General features: G+C 40.2%; 1 long non-coding RNA gene across 1 annotated transcript in view; it reads left to right on the plus strand.

Moving 5' to 3' along the window:
• Nucleotides 1-406: 406 nt before the first annotated feature.
• The window catches only part of LOC129499494 (uncharacterized), a 46,825-nt gene continuing 23,432 nt past the window's right edge, over nt 407-23,799 (plus strand). The window contains exons 1-2 of the long non-coding RNA XR_008662390.1: nt 407-478; nt 11,395-11,514. This is a non-coding gene — a long non-coding RNA (uncharacterized LOC129499494). The remainder of the gene's footprint in view (nt 479-11,394; nt 11,515-23,799) is intronic.

Here is a 23,799-nt window from a genome sequence, read left to right on the forward strand (position 1 = left end):
ACTTCAGGACTATAAAATGAGCTAGGAGATGAGACAAGGGTGGTTTTGCTAAGTCAGGGTATGGGTGGCTTCGAGAAGATGAATGAATAAAAGGAGGCAGGCAATTTCACAGATGAAAATGGATTCCATTTCATTCATGATGTGTAGGAAAACTACATCATTATTAACACTTATGGTATACAGATGACATGGGTGCCACCCCTGCTGTGAGCACAGGACAGGATGTGAAGAATTCCACTGCTGTGTCACTGTTAAAAAATCTCTCTCCTCCTCTCTCTTCCTCTGGCTCCCTCTCTCCCTGCACGTGCATACGTGTGTGTGGGTGTGTGCATATGTTGTTTCAAAAGAAATGTTGGTAGCTGTTTAGAGAGCAAGACATATAATTGTTGTGTTTCTCTTTTCAGGTCTTAGGAGGAAATACCTAAGAAGAGGTAATTAATTACTATCTGAAAAGTGCTTTGAGATCCTCTGAAGAAAGGTAATTAGATGTATGAGACGTGATTCCTGGATGTGTGATTACACGTGATTATCTGTTAGATTGGTGCTAGGTACTTCAAATGCATTCCTCTCCTGCATCTCCAAACAGGCACGTATGTGCTGGGAAGGGAGGAGAGGAGAGCTAGAAGGAAGAGGAGATATTAGAGCAAAGACTAATATGTCATGTGACCCAAGAGGAAGACAGCCTGGGGTCCCGGGTCTTTCCAGAAGATGCACATCTAAGAATGGAACCAGGGCCTTCCCTTGCTCCCCAGGGGAGCCTGCCCACCCACCCCCTTACAATCCCAACTTTGTTGACTTTTAGGGTGGTCTCTTTGCTCAATTTTCACCAGAGGAGTCACTGACTGCTGTGGCAGCACAGGGGAGACCACCTTCAATTTTCCAAGAGAGCTAGAGGATTGTTTTCTGAGTAATTGTTATGCGGGTAATAATCACTGATCATTAAAATCTTTTTTATTCTCTGCACTTATGGAGCTGCTTTTCTTAGAAGCCCTATATATATTTTTTTCCAACCAAATCTTATTTTGAGAGGAAGGTGCTCTAATATCCAGTATTTATCCAGAGTGAGGCCATTTGTCAGAGTGTCAGCAGTCTCTGACCTCAGGGGCCTAGAGGCAGTGCCTGTGCTGGTTAGACCTTGGATCCTGAGCCGGCTTGAACGCTGGATCAAGTCACAGGATTTGAAGCAAGTTATTCTACCCCTCAGGGTGGTAGTTTCTTGATTTGTGAAATTGGATAGGAAAATCTACGTCTTTGAATTATTGTGAGCATTCGAAGAGTAATTGTATCTCACGCTTGTAATAGGGCCTCGTAGGTTGGAAGCGCCAAATAAGTGTTTGCTGCTGCTGCTGCCACTGCCTATGAGAAACTAGAGGCTCATTTAGAGCAAATATTATGACTGTTATTGTCATCATTATTAAAGTACTCCTAAAGAAACGAAGGTGGATTTCAAGCTAAATGCTCAAGTAGCTAAAATTATGTTTGCCATTCTTCCACTCCTATTCTTAGTCTCTCCCTTTTTTGTTTTGGATTTTCCCAATTTCTGACACATTACCATGGTTTCAGGTTTTTGAGATATATTAAATATATCCGTCTCCTATGAGCATAAGCTACTTAGGTACAGATACCTACAAGGATGGATTCACACTTTCATGGACACTGAAAGCTTGATGCTTTTCTGAAAAACAAAGTAATAAACCTTATAGACCTCTAGAACTTTGAAGCTGGACTTCAGAAACCATCCAGTTCAAACCCAGGGCAGGCAAATGATTCACCCTTGGAGACAGGTGTAGCTGGTTAATGGGAGAATGGGATTAGAGCCTTGGGTTAAGATGGACAATTAAGTACGATGAACATGTGAAACATGGTATGACTCCTTGTAAAGCTGCTTCTACTGAACTACACTGTGGCAATATGCCATTGGTTTCCAAAAAAGAATATTATGATTGCCTAATAAGTGCTATTTTGTGCACTAAAGGAAATGTAGATGAGGATGTTATCCTGATACTCTTTATGAAAACACTTGTGTGACCACATCTTTCAGTTCTAAGTACTGAGTAACAGCTGGCACTTCTGGAACAACTGTGTTTTCTGTCTGATGAATGTCATGAACTTTTTAGGCGATCATTGATCATTTGATTAATGCTTTTTGCATTGGCTACTAGGAAGCTCAAGGCCAAGTTTACATGCTACCTCTGTGAATCAAAGCTGATTGCTACTACAAATTACAGATGTTCACTATAGCTGAAAACTTCAGAGTCACTTTTTTCTTTTTCATCTGCACTCCTGTTTGGTTGTAGACTTTAACCCCTCCCCCTTCCTGCCTTGATAAAGGCTTACATAATGGGGTGATGCAACTTCATGGTGTATCTTGAGTGGGTTGTGCAACTAGGTTTATTCCTCAAGTACCCAGCACATGTAGAACCCACAGTGTTCATTTCACAGGCACCTTTGCCTTTAAGATCCCTTCCTCTCCACTCTCCATTAAAACTCAACAAACAAAAACCAGCAAGGACCTCAAACACCAGCCACATGTGTATTACTTGGGTGGGAGCCTGGGACTTGCCTCAGACAACACATACAGCTTATGGGGTTGCTCCATCCCTTTGACCTGTGACCTGGACCCAAGGGGAAATTTCGCAAGGCAAAAATCACTGTCAGAGAGAAGAGATAGGCTGCAGGGAGAAAGGACAGCCTCTTCCGGTCAGGTCCTTGCTTGACCTCCAGTTCCTTCAGTGGCCAACCTGACATGTCACCATACCTCCGGTGGCTCTCATTGCCTTTTCTTTGTGTATGACTGTGGAAGGTATGCAGTTCTGTTACTTCCCTGGTCTGCTTGTCTCCCTGATTTTCTTTCTGTGCTTTTCTCCATGTCTGACAATACCTACTATATATGTCAGGTATCATGTCACAAAAATGCATATGTTCCTGTCCTTGCCCTTGAGGAGCTCACAGTGTAGAAGAACAGATGGGGCACTGGAACCAATTTCCATTCAATGTGACAAAGACTCTAAAAGAGCCATGTATAATGACCAGGGAGGCAGTAATGGAGGTGACATTTGAGTCAAGTCTTAGAGGATGTGTTGGACACTGATTTTTCCATTAATAGAATTACTTTTTCTGGTTAATGGCAACCAGACTGCTAGAAGGGGTGGTATAAACCAATAACTTGTTTGGGATTAAATGAGGAGACTGACAGAAACTATTAACTGAAGGCTAGACTCTTATTTCAAGCAATTTCACTGAATGTTCAGACCTTCATCATTTCAGTGATCAGAGGACAAGACCATCTAGAAAGTGGACTCTCTAGAACTCACTCTCAAGCTTTCTCGATGTAAAAATGTTCTAGGGATAGTCTTTGATTTTGGAAATTCCTAGAATTAGCTTTGCTTTATGTTCAATAATGCTTCATTTCCCAGTCTCATGGCAGACAGAAAATAAATGGCATGTTTAAATTGCTGTGTGGATGAAAATAAAGCTCATTACTGAAGCACTGGTTTTAATTTAAATTTCAGAAGAAATTTTACAAAGTGCCAGAACATGTGGGGTGAGCTGGCTCCTTGAGTTTGCTGTTCCTAAGCTGACACTGAAAGGTGGTTAGCAGACCTAACACTGGGCAGAATTTTGTGGATTTTTTTTTCAAGTTACTTTTATGAGGCAAAACCATGGTGTCAACCGTGACGTTATATCCATTGCCTCTCTGTCTGTACGAATAGTTCTCTAATGTTAATGGAAAATCTTGCTTTTTAGCAAATCCTCTTTTTCTTTAGACTTAGCACTTCAAATCTTCCCTTTCTACCTTCCCAAAATTTAGTTTAGTAATGATTTTTGACTCTTTATGTTTATTATATCTAGACCTGATAGTATCTTCATCTTCTGTTCTATTGGGGTTGAGGCTGTATGCATCTTGATGGTTTTCCAGACCCCAAACTTAAATAGGACCCTTCACCACCAAAACCATGGGGTCAGCCTAGCATTTGAAAGCAGAGCTTATGTTCCAGTGTCTAGTTTGAAACTTAGGATCTTCTACTTCCAGACTTGAGAGTTTTGCTCCCCACTATCTCTCATCATACACTCCCTCATGGTATTTTAATATGTATGTGTGACTCCTACCAGCCCTCAAACTCATTAAGAACAAGGAATGTGTTTTATTTGTCTTTGTATTCCATAGTTCATTACATAAAGGAAGTGCTTAAGAAACATTTGTTAAACATATATGTTTATCCTAAAAGTTCATAAATTGGACAGTCAGATGTAGCTTTCCCTGTGCAGGATGTGAAAACAAGAAAGTATGTGTACAAGTCTCAGAACTTGACTTCTCATAATAATTCTTTTTGAAAAGAGGGCAGATTGGGGAATCTTCTCATAAATTAAATGTGAATTCCTCCCCAGTGTAATCCAAGAATCCTGATTTACTTTGTGCTCAAATGGGACATTCTACTCTAGGATCTTGCATTTGTGGGTCAGATACTCTCTCAGGAAAGATGATATCTGGACTGAAAGTAAAGAATCTTGCCCTCTGTGGAAGGCCAAGACAAAGTTGCTTCAGTATTTCTTGTCTAAAATCCTAATAACACAGTTACCGGCTACTGGGCATCTACTCTGTGTCAGGTATTTACAGGTAAATGGTTTCATTTAATCCTCACAAGGATTTCAAGGCAGAGAGAGGAAAAGGCTTCCTTGGGGTCACACAAGTAAAAGGTATGTAAAGATAACCAAGGAACAAGCCTCCCCCAAACTTGGCATTCTTCAGCGCTCCCTGTCTCAGTGAATGACAATTTTAGCATCCACTTCCTCCAGTGAAGAATCCTCCCTCTATGTCCAACTTTTGAGTCCTGCTGATGTAACATCTACCCATCTGTAGACACCCTGCATGGCTTCCATTTCAGGCCCAGCCACCATCTGCTCTCCACGCACAGTTCAGTAGCCACCTCAGGAGTCTACCTTGCCCTCCTCAAATCTATCTGCCACACCAAAGCTTGAGTGGTCTTCTCAAAACCCATGTATAATCATGTAGTTTTCTTGAATAAAAATCCTCCACTGGGACCCCTGGGTGGCTCAGTTGTTGAGCATCTGCCTTTGGCTCAGGCTGTGATCACAGGGTCCCAGTATCGAATCTTGCATCATGCTCCCCAGCAGGGAGCCTAACTTCTCTGTCTGCCTGATCTCTGCCTCTCTCTCTGTGTCTCTCATAATAATAATTTATTATTTTATAATTATATTATTAATAATATAATTATTATATATTATTTATATTTATATATTTATGTATTATATTATATTATATATAATAATTAAATCTTTAAAATAAAATAAAATAAAATAAAATAAAAATCCTCCACTGATGTTTCTATTCTTTTTTAGAGTAAAAACCAAAGTCCTTAACCAGGTCCACCATGCCCTGCCTGGTTTGGCTCCAGATGACTGTTCAGTCTCTTCTCATTTTCTGGGCTTCCACCATTCCAGCTATTCTTTCAGCCTAGATGGTTCTATGAATTGAGGGACTATGTCCCTTTCATAGTCTAGGCTGTTGCTCACTCCACTGATAGAGCTCAGCTCCACAGTGTCTTCCTCAAGACTTATATATACTTTTATGGCATGTGTGCCTCTCTTTGATAGTTTTAATATTGTTTGTACTTGCTTAATTATTTTATTGCTCCCTGGCTCTCCCATGAGCCTGTAAGCGGTGTGAGGGTGGGGTATGTCTGTTTTCATTCATTAGATTCTAGCCCAGAACCTAAAGGGAGTAAATAGTTGGTAAGTATTTATTGCCTAAATTAACACACTAACAGCTGGCAAGTAACAGAACAGATTTGAAGTCAGAAGTTCAGCACTCCATGTCTTTGGTGTATGGCCAGGACCCCAAATGGCCATTCTCATCAAAGGACCTCAGGTGGGGAGACAGAGGAAGGTACAGGTTGGGAGTCTGGCTCATGCCACCCTCTGGGCCGGGGAAGGGGCTATCCAGTTAGCTTGTGATCTTTGAACACTCATCCTGCCCCGGCATTACTCCCATTACTCTGGGCGCTTTGTATACATTCTTGCAATTAAGTTCTCTCAGCAAGCCTCCAGGAGGTTAAGTAACTTGCTTAAAGTCACCCAGAAATTAGGTGTGGAGCCTGGGTTCAGGCCTGAGCCATTTAGCTCTCGACCCCCATTAACAAGCTTTTTTGCTATCTATCCTTGGCTTACTTTGTTCCATGCTTCCCCCCAACTATGAGTCCCTCTCTGATTTTGGTTTCTGTTCTTTTTCTTTTAAATCTGCACCCATTTCTTCTCTAATTTATCATCTCTCTTCTCTTCCCCTACTTCTCTCTTCTCTGTCTTCCCTCCCTTTCTCCCTCATAATTCCATTAGTGATGAGAACCATGATGCTATTTACTTGGAATTTATATCTCAGGAAGCTTTCTCTCAGCATTTGGGAGCTTCCTGCATGCTTTGCAACTTTGTAGAATGAAATGCAGATGAGCATTATAAATCTCTACACTTGCATGCCCTTACTTTTATGAATCATTAAGATACAGTTTTAAAATCACCTCTGATTTTGAGCTTTGAATTTGGACTAGTAGAGGTAGTAAAAGCAGTATAAAGAAAGGGAAATAAACTTCAAAACTGCTTCCACCACCCCCCCCCCCCCGTGAGAAGTCCACTATAAATTGTGGAGATGCTTCTCAAATAAAATTAGATTCCACTGCTGCCTGATGCCACCCTCCACACTTCACCTCTTTTTTCTAAATCGCTGGAGCCTCTCTCTCGGGACACTAGGTAATCTGGAGAAAGAATAGAGTGTTCAGGCACAAGTTCTACAGAGAGCTCAGGCACATTGATTTGCATTTCTGGGTCAGCATGATTTCGCTTTCATTTAACCCTTGTACTGACCCTTGTTTCTCAACACTTTGGCTCTTCCCATCCTCTGAGAACAAGCAGTGTGCTTCACCTGCAGAGGGTAAGTGGCCCCCAACAGCGCAGAGCATGCAGACTACTCCAGACTCCTGTTTCCAATGTTTCCAGTATCACTAACATACTAGCCAACATTTGAGGTGTCTCTGAATGCAGATATTAGTCACATTGAAGAAAACAGTTTTGTGTGTCACTGGAAAATGAAATGAACATTACAAGATATCAATTCAGATGTGTCCATGGCTTCCACGATTTTGTACCTCCTGTGTGGTCGTTAATCTTTGATGTGATGAGAACAGCAGTGGAGAAAGACAGATGTCTTATTGTCTCTTTTTAAACATTTTTTTTTTTAGATTTTAATTATTTATTCAGAAGAGACACACAAGAGAGGCAGAGACATAGCAGAGGGAGAAGCCGGCTCCCTGCAGGGAGCCTGATGTGGAACTCGATTCCAGGACCCCGGGATCACGACCTGAGCCGAAGGCAGATGCTCAACCACTGAACCACCCCGGCATCCCTGTCTCTCTTTTATATGAGTCATGCTGGGAATTCTGTGAAGACCCACAGTGTTAGAAAGGGGGACACAATGTAGATCTAAGGCTTTAGAATAAGGCTCTTTCTATTCTCTATTTCACAGTGTAATTTCTGTTAAGAGGGAGCAAAGACCTCAGCAAGATTTAGTTACCTGTGCTATGTATGGTAGGTATAGATCATTAGTTGTTTGGGATGAGGTCTTCGCTAGAAGAGCCTTGTGCAAAGGTAAAGGTGCATTGTATGATGCAAAGTGCTGCACAGATGTGGGATATCAATCTGATGTTAAAATAATTGAGATAAAATATTAATGCAATGAATGAAATGTTTGTCCCCCAAAGCTTTGCCTCAATCAGTAAGAATATTGCCTTTTTCTTAGAATAACATAATTGTGTGACAGATGGATAAATCTTGACATAATTCTTTTAAAAATGTAGTAACAACATTATTAAAAAGATAGGTAAATAATGAGAATCCAGTAAAACTCACCAGTATTCTCAATTTGCAGAGATAATCACTGATAGCATGATTTATTTTCTATTAGTTTTGGTGTGTGAAAACTGAAATAGTAGTGTTGAAATATTTTCACTCTCCAATGAGTATCCTTATAGCTATATTTTAAGTACATCTCTGTGATGCTTTCTTAGATAAACTTTTAGATATCTAGTTGCTAAATTGAAGAATGTTTATTCTTTTAAGGCTTTAAAACACACATATGTACAAGCACTCCTTCAGAAAGGCCGATCAATTTATACTGTCAGTGCATACCATTGTATTTATTTTTATATCACTCCCAAATACTACATATTATTTTAAATTTTTTTCCAATATGACAAGTGAAAAATGGTGTCTCATACTTGGAATTTTGACTCCTTAGATTCTCAATGTCCTTAAAATGATTGAAAATGTCCTTTCAAATGATTATTGGCTATTTAAAAATTATTTATGTCCTTTGAACATTTTTCTCATGTGTTGTATATCTTTCTGTCAATTTGTAAGATTTTTAAAATCTAATAAGGCTATTAATTCTTTTTTTATTTGAGTTTAAAAAAAAACCCTCTAAAATGAAAGTGATTCAGATTTTTCCTTAGAAATCTTTTCCTTAGGGATCCCTGGGTGGCGCAGCGGTTTGGCGCCTGCCTTTGGCTCAGGGCGCGATCTGGAGACTCCGGATCGAATCCCACGTCGGGCTCCTGGTGCATGGAGCCTGCTTCTCCCTCTGCCTGTGTCTCTGCCTCTCTCTCTCTCTGTGTGTGTGTGTGACTATCATAAAATAAATAAAAATTAAAAAAAAATCTTTTCCTTAGAAAGAGAAGTAGCTGAAATTGGTTACACAAAGGTTGCTATGCATTCAACTGCGTGTGTATGGGTTTGTTAACTTTGTGTATATCTCAGTTGTTTTCTGGCAGATATTCCTGAATCAAGGGTCAGAAAACATCATTTTTACAAATAGTTGTGGTTTCCTTTTGAGACAAATAATTAAGTTAAGGGAAAATTACAAATAGTTTTGAGCATTAGCTGATTTTATATTTATAGCATCCATTTCCAAAGACTCAATTCCAAATATTTTAAAAGGAAAATTTGTATTTTCTTTTACTGCACCTGCTTTTTGCGTGGGGTTGTTGTTTTCTCTGTTTTAGCAATAATCTAAGTTGGGACAAACAGAGGCCAGAACTCCAAAGTAGAGGACAGGAACTCCTAAGATTGGATGGTCTGCTGGGCTAGGTACTTAAATAGAAGCTGATGTTGGATGAGACCACATCCTTCCTCCTCCGCCCCTTCCCTTGCCCTGCTGCCCTCTCCCTCTGTCCCTCTTTTTTTCTCCCTCTCTTCCTCTCCCCGCCCCTTCACTCCCCACCCCTACTCTCTGTACTCCCTTTTCTCTTTAATCGGCCACAGGACCTTGAGTAACTCCCCTCTGCTTCTAGGCAGAAGGAAATATTAGTGCCTCTACCTGCCTGAGGCAAGAGGCTGGGGGAAGTGTTTGAGCTGCCAATGAGATCTCTTAAACATGCAAAATGTAATTCTTCCTGCTACTTAAAAATGTAAGTGTACTCAGGTGTGCACATGCTCAGAGGCACACGTGTATTAGTTTACCACTTTTGTTGCTCAATCACTCAGCCATAATTTTTTTTTTCAAATTGCCTTTCAGAATGATAAAATGTACATGCAGTATTTAAAATCTCTAATAAGACTACTATTTTTTAATGACTGGTAGTACTCCTTTTATTAACTAATGGAGATAGTGTTGGCTACATCTTGACCCAAAGAGGTGTTGTGTAAGGGTGACTAAATGGGTCTGGTAAGTTGCCCCTCATCTAGAGAAGGACTGCCATCTTTAAACAATGGCATGGCTTGTTTCCAGATTGTGGGATGGGAGTGAGGATAACACTTTTAGTGATGAAGTTGGCATTTCCCATCTGTTGTACTTCAAACAGAGGCCTCCTTCTCTCTACCAATCACAAATATAAAAACTCTGCTGATACTTTGACCATCTGGATTTCCCATTGTATCCTGTTTTCACACCTGGAGAGTCAGAGCAGAACTTTGATTGATGTTTTTCAAAATTGTCTCATAAAATTAAAGGACAGACAAACAGCATTTTTCCAAAATTGTAAGCAGTAGAACCAACATTCATAACTTTTGTTACTGCTTTTAGAAAAATGCTTTTTTTTTTAAAGCAAAACATTGCATTCTGACTCATTACTGCTTATGTTTAACAGGGTGAGAGCTAAGATTAAAGCAGTGGGTAATAGTCCCAAGTTCAAAATTAAATTCAATGAGTTCTGTATTCTACTTTAATTAAAATATTTACAGGTTTGTGGTTTACTTTCTCTTAGGGAGCCAGATACCATCTTCATTTGGTCAGCTGGCAGACTTTGCTAATTGGAGAGCCATGTAAAATACCACTTTGAATCTGTTCTAGGGTATGGCTTTATTCTGAATTACTATAAATTAGCCATTTCCGCAGACCTATCTACTTCTGTCTGCCTCGGTACCAAACCCAGCTTGAGTTCCAACGGCTGCTTTAGAAAAATGCAGTAGGCCCCAAATTTCCTTTTCTCTCCTTAGTTACTCCTCAAGCAGCAATTTGCCTATTTTTGCTGTTTCCTAATTTTTAAGAGTGACAGGCAAGGTATTAAGCTTTGGTTTCTCTCTAGATCCTATCAGTTTCCTCAAACACAGTTATCTCCTCTGTTAGCCCTGGTGTGCTGCTGGGGATTACCGGGCCCCCCTGGCCAGCTGCTGCCTTGCCCCTGAAGAGCTATTTGCTTTTAGGGAGCTAGGAACTAAGTCCCCTAAGTGTTACACACTTGGAGACCCCTTAGCATGAACCACAGTGTAGAAATAGGAACTCTCATCCCTTTCCTGGCATCGGAAAAAAAGGACCTGGGCACTTTTAAATATCACATTTTTTTTTCCTTTCATTTTTAGGTCAGAATAGGAAGCAGGTGTAGTCCTGTGGCAGAATGAAGATGACCCTGGCTAGGATTCTTTTGTCCGTTAATTCTGCCCCAGTGAGGGAAAGTCTTCTAAATAATTATTAATATGTTTGAAAGGTACAGGGCACAGGGAGACAATTAAATACAAGATTTGGGCCATCCACTCTGAACTGCATAGCATTACTAATAAATATGATAAAAGAAACTTTCATCAAGTTAAGAATGTGGCATTTGAAACACATAGCTGCCTCATTGGTGGGTTTACTTCCTTCTTTCTTTGTAAAGCTTCACAGTAAGTGGCCCAGTGTGAAACTGGAACTCGGTATGGGGAAAGAGGACGGGTGGAGGAACGGTCATGTTATTAAGTTATTGCAAATGTAGTGACTGGTGATTTCACACGTACGCATTCCACATTACAGGAAGCTCACACATATAAGAAACCATGCCCTGTTGGCCCCTTACCACCAGATTTTCCATTGCCTATCTCTAAGATCTAATGCTTGTTTTTTTTTTATCATGTCAGTTTGCTTTTCTATAGTGAAGAAGGAATGCGGTCATATGAATTTCAAGGATAAGAAAGCAATCTACATGCATCCAGCAAATCTAAAGGACAAAAGAATTTTTTTCAGTCACTTGAAGCATGGTATGTTCTTCCTTCACTTCACAATGCTTCCTTTGAGATGACTTTTTGTGTTGTTGTTTTTTTTAATGAAACCAAAATAATCTTGCCAGTAGGGTCATGGAAAATTTTACCAACTCCATTTGTTCATAGTTGCCCATCCCTGCTCATTTCTTTTCCTTCTTTATAGACAAAAACTTAAAAAAAAAACCTTTCCTTTTTCTGTTATAGAAAGTTATTTCTGGAAAAAAGCTTCTAAAAATTTGAACAATATAAAGGCATACAAATTTGAAAAAGACATACTGTCTCCCACTGCCCTTTCTTCCTGCCACATTTGCTTTTTACCTGTTGGTAGAACCAGAGTCTGTTTTCTTTCTTTCTTCTTTCTTTTCTTTTCTTTTTTCTTTTCTTTCTTTTCTTTTCTTTTCTTTTCTTTTCTTTTCTTTTCTTTTCTTTTCTTTTCTTCTTTCTTTTTTCTTTTCTTTCTTTCCTTCTTTCTTCTTTCTTTTCTTCTTTTCTTCTTTCTTTCTTTCTTTCTTTCTTTCTTTCTTTCTTTCTGATTTATGTATTGAGAGAGAGAGAGAGAGAGAGAGAGAGAGAGATTGAATCCTCAAGCAGAGGCCCTGCTGAGTGCAGAGCCCAACACAGGGCTCCATCCCTAGACCCTGAGATCATGACCTGAGTGGAAACCAAGAGTCTGACACTTAACCAACTGAGCCACCCAGGCGCCCCTCACTTAGGGTTTCTATGAATCCTTGACAAGTGTAGTAAAGACACATGGAGAACTGGATATCAACTCTCCTTTTTCAACACTCATGTTTCTAGAAGATGCACAAGGTGAAGGAGGGAGAGAAAACTGAACTAGACCAAAGAGAGATGAGAAGAAAGATGCAGCTCCTTTCTCCTCCCTTGAAGGTCAGCTCCTTGAGGATGAGGTTTCTCTATTAACTGTCTTTATAATTTATCAGGTTAGGAAAATGCCTACCAAGTAGTAGTGGTGAATAAATGAATAGGAATGAAAAGCAGGAAGAGTGCGTGGGTGGTTCAGTGGGTTGTGTCTGACTCTTGATTTTGGCTCAGGTCATGATGTCAGGGGTCAGGAGATGGAGCCCTGTGTCAACACCGTGCTCAGCATGGAACCTGCTTAAGATTCTCTCTCTCCCTTTCCCTCTGTACCCCCTCCCACAACCAGGCTTGCACACGTGCTCTCTCTCTCTCTCAAAAAAAAAAAAAAAAAAAAAAAGAAAGAAAAGAAAAACAGGAATTAACTGGCTAAGGTTAGGCAGAATTCACTGAAATAATTTAAAGGTTTCTTGTATTTAAAGGCTTGTATTTTCTATGTCTACCTTAGGTTTTTATTCTGTAAGTAGCCAGCAGATGCCACTTTGAAGTTTAGTACCATAGGTAGTTGCTGCCAAATTAAACTAATATTAAAGATAAAAACTTGTTTGGAATAAATCCATACTTGGAAGAAGAAACTTTGAACCATTTCTACCATTAACTCACTGGGGGATTTGTACTTCAATGGTCATTAAGATTTATAAGCCCATGGTCTACTTTTGGGAAAAAGAGGCCACAGGGAATTCTCTAGACTTAGTGCCCATCTCTCCCACCACTGTGGCAGCAACTGGTTGAGCCAGGAGCCAACACCTGACCAAAAGGATAGCCTGCTTTAGGCTCTCCAGGCCCCCTCGAAGTAGCTGGGAATGGCACTAGATTGTTATTATCTGAACCAATCAAAGCCTTTCTCTTGGGAAGTCGGAACTTGAGACAGAGAGACCTGGAAAGAGAGAAGAGCAGACTCATTTACAAACCAGGTAGTCCAGTGTCTACCTGGAAAACTAGGGATGTGGGAAGAGAAGACAGTAAGCAGAAACTATGAGCCAAAAGATGACTTCAGTAATGGAAGTGATGAAAGAAGGTGTAGGAAACCATCAGTTAGTAGAATAAGTCTGCCAAGAAAGGAATAGATGCAGCAGTTGCTTCAGGAGTGGTGAGATGCTGGAGAAACTGCTGTTTTATTTCAAAAAACATGTTAGTTCTCTGTGAGGCCTGCCACATAGCTCTGGAAACCATTTACTTTGCTTCCTCAACCCTCCCAAGTCTCTCTACACTGGAAACTCTTACCCTGAGGTGAATGAGTAGCCTCCATATTTTGCAACTTGAAAAATCCCCATATGTCAGAAGAGCAGGTTGTTTAGAGATAATCACAAACATCCCTTCCCTTGCAGTTGGAGAGAGACATTATAGAATGACATATAGATGGTCTGAGCAGAGCTTTACATGGTGGCAAATGCTTTGGGAGGGTCACTACAATTCAAGGTCTTATTTTCTCTGCTGTGGACTTTGAAATTTGATTTCATCCATGTAGCCAGTGTTGGCTTACATCAAGTATACAGAATTACAATGTGAGGTAGGACTTTTTAGAGATAGGGATCTCCTTTTTACAGTTTTTGGCACTACTGAACTCCTTTTCTTTACCAAGACTCCCTTTGGGCTCCTCACCCTTTTTTCTGAGCATTACTTTTTTTCCTCCTTTAGTTTCATAAATGCATATGTTCCTTATGGTTTGCCTTTCATCTCTATCTCCTTGCCTTCCATGGAAGTGCTCTCCACTGCCAAGGTTCTCCTCTATCCTGATGACCACTTTAACACCCTTCCAGATTTCCAAATCTCTTGGACACTTGCACCTGAAAATCTCACCAGCATCTCATTTTCAATGAGTTCAAATGGAGATTACTTTCTTTTCCTTGGAAGTTCTTCCTCCAGTGTTCTTTCCCCTTCTCTAAAATGGGACCTCAGTGAGTCAGACTCAAAGTTCAGAATCCTTTTTACTTGTTTTTTTTCTCCTATGGCCAACAGCTATCGTTACAAAGTCCTAGCAATTCTACCCATGTAATGCCAGTGTCATCCATTCTCCTCTATGTTCATTATCTAGTGCTGCATAATAAATCATGCTGAGGTTTAGCAGCTTAAACATGACATATTTATTGTTTCACACAGTTCTTGAGGATTAAGAATCTGAGAGTGGCTTAGCTTAGTTGGTCTCATGACCAACTAAGGCAGACTTCAACTAAGGCAGACTTCAGCTGAGGTCGTAGTCATCTCAAAGCTTGATCAGGGCTAGAGAATCTGCTTCAGAGACCATCCATGTGGTTGTTAGCAGGTCTCTGTTCCTTTCTGGCTATTGGCCAGAGACTTCAGTTCCTTACATGGTGGGTCTCTCTACAGGGTTGCTTACCACAGGACAGCTTGCTTCTCCCCACAGGTAGAGAGAGGAGGGAGTGAGAGAGGGAGGGGATGGGCGAGGGGAGACTTAAGATGAAAGCTGTAGTCTCTTTATACCCAATCTTGAATATCATACACCATCAGTTTTGCAATATTCTATTTGTTAGAAGCTAATCACTAAGTATAGCCCACACTTAGCATGAGGGAATTAAGGGAGAAATGTCAAAGAATTTGTGGACATTTTTATTTTTAAACCCCCCCCCCCACTTCTTTGTTTCTACTTCTAAGGTCCTAGGTCAGGCTCTTATCACTCCTCATCAGTATTTGTTCTTAAGATAAAAGCCAAGATATTTAATATGGGCTACCTGGCCCAGGTGTCTACTGTATTCTATTTATCTATTGGTTTGCTTTTTTCTCTTTCTGGGTCTTTCTCTCCCTGTCTCCCATATTCACACTTCCCAAGAGAGAAGCTTTAAGTAGTTCAGGCAGTCAATAGCTGGTGTCACTCTAGGTCACCTCATAGGGGACTGGAGAGCTTCGGGGAGTCTGTCTTTTGGTCAGGTGTTGGCTCCTGACCCAATCAGCTGTGCTTAAGGTGGTGGGTGACTTAACCCTACCTTATGCTTCCCTATGTCAAGCCACAATCTCCCCCCAGCTTCTGCTGTGCAGCACTGGCCTTTTTTGGAAGGTCACAAGAGCCATTTTCCCATCTGCCATAGAGCCTGTACTTGGCCTGCTCCTCTGCCTGGCCAGCTCTTCCTTCTCTATCTCCTTCTGGTCCCCGCTTGACTTCAGAGCATCTTTACATCCCAGTAGATGTTACCACTTCAGGTGTGAATTCCTGATCCCTTCATCTACATTAGGTTCCTTGTGAGCTCTCCCAACACCCAGTACTTTTCCTTCACAACTCTTGCTTGTGTAGTCATTTAACAGTTCATTCCTCCATTGGACTATAGCCTCTGTGACCCTTTTGCTCACAATGTCTGACACTTGAAGTGAGCACAGTGACTATTTATTATAAGTTTCTTGGCTCTTCTGTCATATGCTTGGTGGCATAATTACTCTTTTTCCTGCATTCATGCTTTTCTCTTGCTCACACACTTTCAGTGATCCCTGAGCGCCTGCAACACAGAGCCATCACTCTTTTGTCTGGCATTCAAGGTCCTTTGTAATGGGGGCCAGCTCTCTTTTCTGGTTTTGTTTCTTAGCATTCCTTTTAACAGACTCAAGAGCTCCAACTGAAGTGAATCACTTGCTTCTTCTAAAGCACACTTTACGCTTTACTCATTACATCTTTGCTCCTATTGTTCTCTATATCCTGTAATGTATTCTTACTGAGATTATATAAAAATCTTTAGGAAATCTTTTAGTTTGTTTCTTGTCAGTTGTTTGTTTATATATATAACTTCTGAAAATTTTGCTGAAATTAATTTAAATCATAGATATCATGATATTTAACTCTTAAATACTATGAGAAAATAACACTTTCTTTCTCAAACACAATTCTATTTTTATACTTACAAATGAACAATAATCTCTTCATGTCATCTAATATTTAATCTGCATTATATTTCCTCAATGTCCTCCAAATGTTTAATTACAATGACTTAGTCAAATTAAAAGTCAGACCAGGTCCACACACTGCATTTGGCATTTATGCTCTTGATTGAGTAGTCATTCATCACATGCAGATTTGGGCCAGTGTCATTTAGCTTGGCCTCAGGGATATAGGTCTGACAGGTTTAGGGCACAACCAGTTTGAGAACCCCAAGAAGGCCACAGGTTCAGAATTTTGACTGCTCTGGGAGCAAGCTAAGATGACCCAACTATTTCTTTCTAAACCCTTCCAAGAGTAAAATCTGGCCTGATCTCCTGCTCCCCACCCCTGTTGGTCATGCTCCAGCCACATTGAGCTGCTCTCCCTTGTCACTCACTATACCCAGGCCCTTCATATACCAAAGCCTTCCTATTTGCTTATGTGGTCACCTAGATTCTCTAACTCCCACTTTCCTGCCCTCCTTCCCTTCTCCCTCCAGCCTGCCTTTCTACATACTTTACACATTTTATTTGCCTGATGAATTCCTATTCTTCCTTTAAGAATCAAGCACAAATGTTACTTTCTCTGAGAAGCTTTTTTTTTTTTGTCTCCCCCACTTCCCCACCCAGACTAGGCCAGAAATCCCTAAACTCCTGTTAAATTCTCTCATTGAACCATACTTTTCTTCTAGAGCACTGATCCAACTGCAATTATATAATTACTTATGGAATTATCTTTTGAATGTGTCTTTCCCAGCGGAGACTTACAATTCCATAAGGAAAGAGCCGTATTTATATTGCCCACAGTTGTATCCCAGAATTTTACATAGGACCTCACAAATACAGGCCATCAGTAGAATATTAATGACTGGATGGATGAATGGATGGATGGATGGATGGATGGATGGATGGATGGAAGTAGATATGAAGCCAGTCAAGTTTCGGGGGAGCTCTGAACAGTGAACTGACTGGGCCAGTAGGATACTATAGGGCCTGCTTTGAGTCTGGATGGGCAGATCTGGAGAATGGTCGGAGGTAAGCTCCTTTTGGGTAAGAGAAAATGAAAGGAAAGGCAATTGTTCCATGGTATCAATCTGGTCAAAGGATATCTTTACTTTCCTTGCATTTACTCTGGAGATACAGAAAATTTTTCTCAAATCCACTTATCCTTGATGACAAATTACAAGGAAATTTAAAAGTCCCTGCAATTTCTTGGCTTTGGAAATTTTTTTCTTTTTAGGTGAGCATCTCAGAAATTGACTTGGATTCCACAGATTTCCCTGAAAATTATTAGACTCAACACAACAGAAAGTCTGTTCCAAAGTATATTCATCTTTTGGAGAATTTCACTAAATAATTTCCTACAGAGATGTCAGCAGTTCCTTCCATAATGTTCTGAACAAATGTGTTGGAGCCACTTACACACGGTGCGAACAAATGTGTTGGAGCCACTTACACACGGTGCTTTCCTCATGATGGCAGAGCCCACAGACACTATTTACATGCACCAGTGCCATTTAGATCTTAACTATAAATTACCGCATAAAGGTTAATAGAACTGAGCCAAACTTTAGGAAAGGCCTTATGCACAAAATTGCCTCATATATTGGTGGATGATAATAGAAATAAACACTGGAAAGAACAAGAGGTGTGGCAGGGATAAAAGAGCAAAGTTCTTTGAATATTACTGGAAATCCCTATCCATGGATCAGCAGGGCAGAGATGTTAATTTCTAGGGAGCTTTTTTATTCCAGCAGCAGAAAATTCATTTTATGGTCATTTGTTTCCTATTGCCCTTTTGGCCTTCAATTGGTAAAACAGTCTGTTTAAAATGCCTCCTGAATTAGCTCCAAGATTTTCCTTTGGTACCGATAAGGCCTTTCTCCTGAAAGAGTAACAGCTAGCAATGTTGGTCAGAGAGGCCTTCCACTCCCCAAACTTTATAAATGTCCAGTGACTTTTTTAGGTGAAAAAAGGCACACCTGGCTTATATGATGCTAATGTGATGGTCAAATGATTTTACTTCAGCCTCGTGTGTGTTGGTTACATTTCTTATCTGCTTTTGAACAGTTGCTGGGAACCTAAAACATGTCTAAGTCCATCACTCTCTAAAATGAAGCATGACAGGTACATGTCTGGGTTTGAAATGAGTTACAACCAACTTTGTAGTCACTCTGACAATTTATACAGAAAAGCAAACAGATGAGGTTGGTAACTTCAGCTCTCATTTTTTGAGTCTGTCAGATTCTAGATCAGAAGGTGTCCACCATACCTAGTTCTTACTGGTTTAAAGACCTAAGTGAATGTACAGGACTTTAGCCGATTCTCACATGTCAACCCAGGACACTGAAAGGGTGAGTGATGCTCAACGTCTGGTCTTCGGGTCTCATCCCATAACTGTGAGAGCAGTTGCAGTGATGCTTCCATCAAACCGTCCCCTCAACACCCCCTGATCAGGCCTCATGGGCTGCAACAGGTTCAGACTGATCCCATGTCTCCCATCCATGCACATGTGGACCTCTGATCTGGAGGATGCAAGAACCAGCAAGGCCCGGCAGAGTTTATAGGTGTCACCTCATCCACCACGGTCTTGTAGCTCCCTGAGGAACTGAGTGCTGTTCGGCAGCTCAGAGGAAGGCACTCCAGTAAGAAGTAGAGAATACAGTCTGAGGAGGGGAGAAGAATCAATCATGTGTGGGTGCAGCAAGAGAACAGTGGTGTGAATGACCCCCCCCCTCGGGTAGGAAAGATGCTCTCAGCTGCCCAAGATGCCAGGTTTCAGTTTCCTCCCTCAAAGAGCACATGAGGACCTTCCCTGTTTGCTCTGTTTGGACCGAAACACATCCACGGTATAGTGTGGTGGGAGAGGAACAGTTACGTCAGCTTTGTTATTCTCCAAGGAAGCCCCAAACCGGGGATCAGAAACAGAAATTGTCCTACTGTGTCGGCTCTAAGTCGCTGGAAGCTAGGTCTGTCTTGGACAGAATTTTGCAAGTTGGGCTGAGGAAAAGCAAGTTTTCTGTCTGACCGAGGCTCAACTTTCATTGCAAACATCTTGTTTTCCCTGACCTCATTTTGAATCTGGCATCCCTGAATTTATCCAAAAAATTTAAATCTTTTTGTATTTTCAGCCTCTCTGGATAAAAGGGCCCCACATTGCATAAATAACGGTTTCCTTTTCTTTCTTTCTCTCTCTGTCCTCCCCACCCCCATTATCTCAACCTATCTATCTGCCCATCTGTTTGTCCAGCCATCTATACTAAAGCTACTTTTTTTTTGTTTCAGGGAGGTACTTCTTGGCTCTGGTAAACTGGCATTTAGTAAATAAATCCAGACTCCCTTTATGATTTTATAGATTGAGCATGTATCCCTACTGAGCTTTTTGTTTTTTACATTCATCCTCTAAACTATGAAAAGAGCAATCTGAAATCCTTTGCACTCAAAAACACTTTCCCTGATAGCTTTAGTCAGCATTGTTGTCTCTCCCCTTCCTAATTTATTTAGGATAATACTTGAAGTTTTATTATCAGCTTTCTAGCTGCTGTAACAAATTATCATAAACTTAGTGGCTGAAAACAACTCACATTTATTCTGTTGCAGTTCTATAGCCTAGAACTCTAAGAGTGGTCTCATTGGAGCTAAAATCAAGATGTTGGTGGGATTTTGTTCCTTCTGGAAGCTCTGAGGAGAATCTGTTTCTCTACTTTTTCCAGCTTTTAGAGGCTCCCTGCGTTCCTTGGCTCATGGTTCCCTTCCTTCATTTCAAAGACAGCAAAATAGTATCTCTGTGAGCCTGCTTTCTGTCATCACATCTCTTTAACACTGTCTGCCTCCTTCCCTTTGAAGTACACTTGTGGTTACATTGACCCACCTTAATAATCTAGAGTAATCTCCCTATTTTAAGGACAGCTTATTAGCAATTTAATTACATCTGCAACCTTAATTCCCCTTTGCCATGTAACCTAACATAGCTAGGGGTCCTGAAATTAGGATGTCAACATTTCTGGAGGGTGTTTCCCATTATTCTGCCTCCCATATATTGTTGTTCCTTTATAAAGTTTTCCCCATTTTGATGTATGGAGATTTTGATCTAAGTAGATGGTGGACTTCTTGAAGGCAAATCTGTGACAAAATATTTTGCTTTTCTGTGTTTTTGGTCTCCCCCATTAACATTTTCAAAAATGCCAGAATTTGATAGGATCTTGGTAAATACTTACCAGCAGCTCCCAATGGCTTTGATGACTATAGTCATCCTTCTTCCATTTGATTCTATCTTTCCTGGAAGTTTGTACATACAGAATATTCAGGTGCAGATGCACTACGTTTATACATCTGTTGGTTAATTTTTACTGGAAAGACTTATTGAAAATGGTTAGTGGTTAGCCTCTTCACAACTCTATTCAGTTTTATGGTGGATAAAATAGACTAAGTGGAATTCTGACAGCCCTTCCTTCCTGGAAAGTCCCAGAACCTCCTATGGTAGAAAACAGCCACAATATTCCTAGCAGATTTCAAAGAGAATCCTGCCTCTGGCTTGGACTTGACCAGGGATGTCACCTTCTCTCCCTAAGACCAAAGAAGTTTTTCCAACAAGGAGCTCAGAAATGAAAAGTAACATTTTACTCTTGTTAATTCCACTTTCTGTTTAAGTTTTGGCCCAGTTAAAATATGTTTAACCACAGGCACTGTAATTATTAATCCATTTAACTACAATAGCTATTTGTCAGGTACTGGATTGGTCCAATGGTCAAAAAACATTTTTCTGATAAACATTTTTATAGGGTTTACTATGTGCTAAAGTTTTTTTCTAAGTGACTAAACCATACTATTTGATTAGTCCTTGTATTAACCCCCCAAATAAGGTACTATTATTATGCCAGATGGGGAAGAAGGTTCAGAGTGATTAAATAATTTGGTTAGGTGGAAGATCCAGGATTCCATCCTAATTCTGCAGTTATTGCTCTTGGCCTCTATCTACATCATGCTGCCTCCCTTTTAGCCAGTTCCTGCTTACAAAGAAGTTACGTGATAGAGAAGGTTATATGATAGGTTATGATACAGAGGACAAAGAATATGCAAGAAACCACAAATACAAATTGAACTACTACATGTTTTGTACATTGCTGTATCCCCAGCACCTAAAACTAGGGACAGAATAAATATTTGTCGAATGTTGTTGAAAGACTTTGTGATAAATATTGTGAAGCAAACAAATTGGACGAAATGACAGACTCTCATGGGAACTGACTTGTTTTATATGGGATGATGAGGGAGGGCCTCTTGAAGGAGGTAACATTTGAATGGAGACCTGAAAATTTTAAAAAAGGGGAACCATGAAAAGAACATGGAAGAGCATTGGGACAGAGGACCAGTATGGTCAGAGGCTTAAGGTGGACAAGAGCCTGAGATTTGAGAATGGTGGGAACCAGCATGTGGGGAGCAGGTGTGGAAGGAGGTGAGGTGAGGGTGGGCAGAAGCTGGATGGCATAGGGCCTTAGGTCACTATGATTCCCTGTGGCAGGATACTGTGTAAATGCCATAGAGGGCCTCAAAAGGAGGGCACAGGGGACCTGTCCTTGGCATCTTTCAATTCTGTTAGAAAGACAAGGCAAGCAAGAAAAAAAGAAAAGAAAAGAAAAGATGTATTTTAGGCACTACTCCCTGTTCTTTGGTGAATATCTTCATTTGTGACTTTTTGTTTCATTCCTTATTTCCTTTTTGGTGACTTAAAAATTACTCTTACATCCTTTTTTGATCTTTAGAGGACTTTGACTCAAATCAGGGACTGGCTTTTAACTAGTGCACCTTGAAACATTGGAACATCTACTTCGTTATCTGGTTAGATTTTGATCCATGTGATGAAGCTCTGATCTACAGTAATTTTAACTGGGTCCAACTAGGTCATGAGGTCCTAAAGCTAATATTTTACATTTGCAATGTTTTCCACAAGGTCTAAATTTGGTTTGCCAGCTTGTTCTACCTTGTGGCCTTTGTTTGAAAGTTCTGACTCACCGCGGAACATTGTACTGGAAGACCACACACTATTTCTGTAGTGGTGTCTTGGTTATGAAACTATATCCAGGAAATATTACAGCAGGCCTGATAACAGCCAAAGAAATGTAGGAAGCTGAAATGAACTTGTAAAACCATAATTTTCTTCCTTTTTTCAAAATGGCATTTGAAATAACACCCACCTAAAACGTACGACACAGTGTTTTAGTATATTCAGAGTTGTGTAATCAACACAATTAATTCTAGAATACTTCCTAACCCCAAAAAGAAACACTCTACCCACTAGCAGTTACTGTTGTGTCCCCTCCCTCAGCCTCCTAGGCCTATGCAACTATTAATCTAGTTCGTGTTTCTATAGATCTGCCTGTTCTGAACATGTCATGTAAATGGAATAATACAGTGTGTAATCTTTTATGACTAGCTTCTTGCACTTAGCATCATGTTTTCTAGGTTCCCCTATATTATTGGACCTGCCAATACCTCATTCCATTTTGTTGCTAAATGATATTCCATTTTACAAATACTGTATTTTTGTTTATCAGTTGGTGGGTATTTAAACTATTTCTACTTTTTAGCTATATGGATAATGCTGCTATGGATGTTCACCTGTGAGTTTTTGTGTGGGTGTAGTTTTCATTTCTCTTGGCTTAAGAAATGGGAGTAGAATTGTTGGGTCATGTGATAACTCCACATGTAGCATCTGAGGAAGTGCCAAATTACTTTTCAGAGTGGTTGCATCATTTTACATTCCCACCAGGGCTCTATGGGCCTTCTAATCTCCCCATCTCCTCACCAACATTTCTTATTGTGTCTTTTTTAGTACAGTCATCTTAGGGGGTGTGAAGTGGTAGCTCATTATGGCATTAATTTGCTTTTCTAATTATCATTTTCCTTTTTAAATGCCCCAATCTCCAAAACCATGTTTTCTGAATCGCTGTGGTATGAGCATGCCCCTGCGAAGGAGGTCACATTGTGACCTAATGGTATTGTGAAAGTGTGGAAATAATAGATGAACAATGAGCCCCATGTAGAACCAAAGGTTTTTAAAGTAAGGACTTGCAATCCTAGTTTAAGACATTCATTAAAGATTCTAATGTTATAGACGATGCTGTAGCCCTGAGAATTGCATTAGATCATTTACAACAAATGACTTCATTTATCTACTAAACGTGATCTAAGTACTTCAGAAACATTCTCAATCTTACCCGTCAAGTTTCCATTGGTCTAATCAGTGTTATTTCTCCTATTTTAGAAACAACTGTCAGAGGGAACTTGAGTTGCCCAATATCATATGGTGGATGAGTTGTGAGGACTTATCTCCTGATCTTTATCATTAATGTAGAAAGTCATTTAGGCTCAGAATCAGAAGAGATCTTGGAAGTCCTATATCTTATCACTCAATATAAGAATTCCCACAGTAATGTACATGATTGAACACTTCCAGTGACGTGGAAGTTTTTCACTGTATAAAGCAGCCTATTCTGTTGGAAGTTCTCTTTTTTTTTTTTTTTTAACTGAGCCCCCTTCTACTCC

This window comes from Nyctereutes procyonoides, unplaced genomic scaffold (genome assembly GCF_905146905.1).
Source record: "Nyctereutes procyonoides isolate TBG_1078 unplaced genomic scaffold, NYPRO_anot_genome, whole genome shotgun sequence".
Classification (NCBI taxonomy): Eukaryota; Metazoa; Chordata; class Mammalia; order Carnivora; family Canidae; genus Nyctereutes; species Nyctereutes procyonoides.